The sequence below is a fragment of the Arachis hypogaea genome, chromosome 20 (assembly GCF_003086295.3).
Source record: "Arachis hypogaea cultivar Tifrunner chromosome 20, arahy.Tifrunner.gnm2.J5K5, whole genome shotgun sequence".
In the NCBI taxonomy this organism is placed as follows: Eukaryota; Viridiplantae; Streptophyta; class Magnoliopsida; order Fabales; family Fabaceae; genus Arachis; species Arachis hypogaea.
Window position 1 is genome coordinate 74,106,177 of NC_092055.1, and position 4,734 is coordinate 74,110,910.

The window sequence follows — 4,734 nt, forward strand, 5'->3', positions numbered from 1 at the left end:
AAACTACCCCAGCTTTCTTGCATATTCGGTAAATAGTGCTGGGGTAACATAACGTTCCTCTTGAGTCGCTTTTCTCTGCCATCTTTCTAATACCTTCAGCTATGAGTTCATGAACCTTGATTTCTCCTCCCTTCAATATACAGTGCACCATTGTGGCTCTCTTGAAATTCACCTCCGAGTTGTTTGCAGCTGGGAGAATAGACCTTCTCACTAGCTCAAACCACCCCTTGGCTTCAGGAGTGAGATCTGTTCTCTTGATGAACTTTGGTTTATTTCCCGCACCCCTTTCCCAGTCAGCTCCTGGTACACAAATACCTTGCAGAATCTGGTCATAATTGGGGTTGTCCAATCTTGAGTGATAGCTTTCTTCTTCAAACTGTATAGACCGTAGCTTCAATGCCCTCATGACACTCATGGGACCAAAGTCCACCATCTTTCCTTTCACAAAGCTTGTGTAAGACTCATCCTTCTTATCATATCGAACCGCATTTGCATAAAATTCTCTTATGAGATTTGCATTCACCTTAATGACCGGGTCAGTGAGGAGCTCCCATCTTCTCCTTTCTATCTTCTCTGTGATTTCGGGGCACTCAGTCTTTGTAACTTGAAATTCCAGCTCATAAATGATTTCCTTATCAACCATCCACCCGTATTACAATGCATGATGCAAGCTTCTAAATCTCCTTTCATCATATGGGTGTTCTTCCATGGGTTCCTTTCCCTTCCTTCTTTTAGAACCCGAAGACGCCATGAATGATAGTTAATATGTGAAGGTGGTAAGGTTGTGGAGACTTTTGGTTGTTTAGGGTTTTATGGCAATGAAGAGAGTGAGGGGAGGACTGTTTATAATTGGATAGAGGGTGTCTTGTACCGAAATAAGGAGTGGTGAAGGGTGTGTGATGACAATGAAGGGTGGTACGGACAAGGGTCGTTTATATAGAGAAGTTGTGAGAGAATGGAAGGTGTAGATTGATGAAGTGGTCACTTGATGGACGGTTGGGGTTATGCATGGCTAGAAGACAAGGATCATCACTTTATGATGGGGATTGCTCGGTCTTCTAGGGGTCCCATTTTTTTCAATGTTGCATGGCAACATTTTCCGATGTATTCCCTTTTTAGAACAAGTGTGTAGCCCCTTCTTTTGTGGTGTCCGAACCTTCTTTGTTTGGTTGTCTAATCTATTCCTTTTAATGCTCCTTTTCTTTTCCTATAAAGACAAACTAAGAAAAGTAAGAAAGGATATTAAAATGACCATATGAACTTTACGGCTAATATTAATAAAAGGGAAGAAAAGATTTGATTGTTTATTTATGAATTCCAACTAACTAACTAACTATTGGTGGGTTTTTATATGCATTTTGGTGGCACCATAGGGTGACACCAAACCTAGTTTGAAGCAATGTGATGAAAAGTTTTGTTCAAAGCTCCCAAGACTAGCATGCATCTTGGTTTGCTTTGAACACCAAACTTGTTCTTCACTATATACTGCATGATAAAGATTTCACCAAGTGTTTGTCAAGTTTGGGTTGAAATTCATAAACATTGATTTATTCATTATTTTAAAAACATATAAAACATGGGTTGCCTCCCATGAAGCGCTTCTTTAGCGTCACTAGCTTGACGTTTTTCCTTCATCAGGGTGGTTGGTAGTGCTTAAAGTCTTCCCCTCTTGCTGTGGACTTATATCCATTGATTGGATCAATGATCTCCACATGTTCCAGGGAAAGAACTCTGTTGATAGTGAAGACCTTGGGTAACTGAGATGGTACAGTAGGGAGATTAGGGGGAATATCTGGGAAGTAAGCTGAGACAACTCTATCCCCTGGAGAGAAGTCTTCCGTAGGGATTTTTTTTGTTCCTCCACCTCCTTGGTACCTTCTTCTTTGTTTCTTTTGAGGTTGCCTTCCCCTTGGTGACCTCTTCTTCTAAAGGAGTTGTGATGCTGTCTTCACCTACCTCTAGAGGTTTAGGTTCCTCCAACTTTTCTTTGAGCTGTGGCAATTGCTGTTTTCCTTGTTTATCTATTAAGGGGATCTCAGAATGAACTGCCTGTGCTTCAGTGCTTGTTTCCTCCTTCAGTGTCTCGTTATCATTTGTGCTTAGTTCCTTGTCCTCTTGATCTATTTCTTGTGAGAGTTTGAAAACATTGAAGCTGAGTCGTTCATCATGGATTCTCAATATTAGCTCCCCTTTCTCTACATCGATAAATGCTCTGGCCGTAGCTAGGAATGGTCTTCCCAATATGATTGGATGAGTGTGACTCTCTTCCATGTCCAGGATGACAAAGTTTTTTGGGAGAAAGTATTTCCCAAACTTTAGCAACATATTTTCCACCACTCCTATTGCTTGCTTTTGAGTTTTGTCAGCCAGTCTGATGATTACATCTGTGGGCATCATCTCATTGATCTGCAGCCTCTTCACCAGGGATAAGGGCAGTAAGTTGATGCTGGCCCCCAAATCACATAGTGCTCTATTGAACATATTTTCACCTATGGCACAAGGGATGTGAAAACTCCCTGGGTCTCTTCTTTTTGTAGGCAACTCAGGTTGAATAAGGGCACTACATTCCTTGTTCATCACTATAGTCTGCCTCCTTTGAGTGAGCTTTTCCTGGGAAGAAGTTCCTTCATATACTTGATGAATGTAGGCATTTGTTGAATTGCCTTGATGAATGGTATGTTCACATGCAGAGATGCAAACAAGTCTAGGAACCTTAAGTATATTCTTTTTCCCACAGCACCATTAAGCAGTTGAGGGAAGGGTGCATAGAGCTTCAGCAGCTCTTGTTGTGAGATTTCTGGTTCTTGGTGATCTTTATCCTCCTCCTTTGTTGAGTTGTCTTCAGGTTGTTCGAAAAGTGTGTTTTGCTTGTCTTCAGTCTCTTGATCACTTGTAGTGATCATTTTGCAATCTTCCCATCTTACTTTCTTTGCTTCTCCTTTGGGGTTTTTCTCCGTGTCACTTGGGAAGCTATCAGTAGGTTTGGGAATCTTCTCAGCTAAATATCCCACCTGGAATTCCAGCTTCCTAATGGTCTCTCCCTGGTTCTTAATATTGGCTCGCACCTCCTCTTTGAACACCTTATTTTCTTGAATCTCTTGGCATATTCCTTCAAGTAAGGCTTCAATCTTAGAGAGCTTGTCATCTATTGATGAGTGATTCGGAGCGGATGTGCTATTTTCATTTTGATAAGCATGTGGAGAAGTGTTGTTGTGGGGGTGTTGAGATGTCCTCTGTGTGAACTGCTGATGAGCTGCATTGTTGTTGGAGTTGTAACGTCTCTGGTCTTGGTTTTGATCTTGCTCACTTCCCCACCCAAAGTTTGGGTGGTTTCTCCATCTAGGGTTGTAGGTCTTGGAGTATGGATCATAGTTTTTCCTTGGTGAATTCCCAATGTAGTTGGCTTGCTCCTGACTACCCTCTGCTTCTTCATTCACTCCTTCTTGGGTTGCTGATGAAGTGGAGATTGCTGCTACTTGGTTCCTCCCCATCTTCTTGGTGAGGTCAGCCAGCTACTGGGTAATGAGCTTGTTTTGGGCCAACAGAGCATCTACATTGTTTAGCTCCATTACTCCTCTTGTGTTCCCTCTTTTGGAAGCATAGAAGTAGTCGTTCTCTGCTACTGTTTCAATAACATCTATGGCTTCCGCAATAGTCTTCTTCTTGTTCAAAGATCCTCCGGATGAATGGTCTACGGCCTTCTTTGACTCATAAGAGAGCCCTTCATAGAAAATGTGCAGCTGCACCCATTCGTTGAACATGTTAGGTGGACACCTCCTTGTTAAGTCCTTGAACCTCTCCAATGCTTCATATAGAGTCTCACTATCTTGTTGCCTGAAAGTTTGGACCTCAGCTCTCAGCCTATTGATTCGTTGAGGAGCGTAAAATCTTGCTAAGAATTTGTTCACCACATCTTCCCAAGTTGTCAAGCTTTCCCTTGGGAAAGATTCCAGCCACTTGGCTGCTTTGTCCCTAAGTGAGAATGGAAACAAGAGCAGTCTATAGGTATCAGGATGAACACCATTAGACTTCACTGTGTCACATATCCTCAGGAAGGTGGTTAGATGTTGATTGGGGTCTTCTTGAACACCTCCTCCAAACGAGCAGTTGTTCTGAACAAGCGTGATGAGCTGTGGTTTAAGTTCAAAGTTGTTGGCATGGATTGTTGGCTTTTGGATGCTACTTCCACAATTGCCTGGGTTTGGATTGATGTAAGAGCCCAAAACTCTTCTATCCTCCCCAGCATGATTTGCTCTACCTCCTCCCCCATGGTTGTGATCTTCTTCTTCATGATGGTTTTCCATGTTGTCTTCCATGTTTGGTTCAAAGAATTCCTCTTCTTTCTTAGCACCAACCACTTTCTTTCCTCTTGCCTCCCTCCGTAATCTAAGGAAGGTCCTCTCAGGTTTAGAATCGAAGGAAGTTTAAGCTTCGCTTCTTCTCCCTATCATACAACCATTAAGTGCAAGCAAGAAAACATAAGTGCAGAAAGTATTTGTGTCAGAATTACTGTTAGTTGTGGGTGATGCAATATATCAAACAGTTAGTGGGATAGCAAACAGAATTGAAAATAACAAAGAAAAACAGAAGAGTAGAGGGGGAAGGGAAGAAGTTTAACTAAAACAGAAAGTAAATCACTCAAACAGAAAATGAAATTCACAAAATAAAAATGCTCAATCTAGTGATCTTCCAATTTAATCATTGTTGATGCACAATCAATCCCAGGCAACGGCG

The 4,734-nt window shown here is 41.9% G+C and overlaps 1 non-coding gene across 1 annotated transcript; it reads left to right on the forward strand.

The window, feature by feature from the left end:
* Positions 1-3,759: 3,759 nt before the first annotated feature.
* On the forward strand, positions 3,760-3,863 carry LOC112787660 (small nucleolar RNA R71). Its single transcript, XR_003195061.1, has one exon. It is a non-coding gene; the product is annotated as a small nucleolar RNA R71 (small nucleolar RNA).
* The last annotated feature ends 871 nt before the right edge of the window (positions 3,864-4,734 follow it).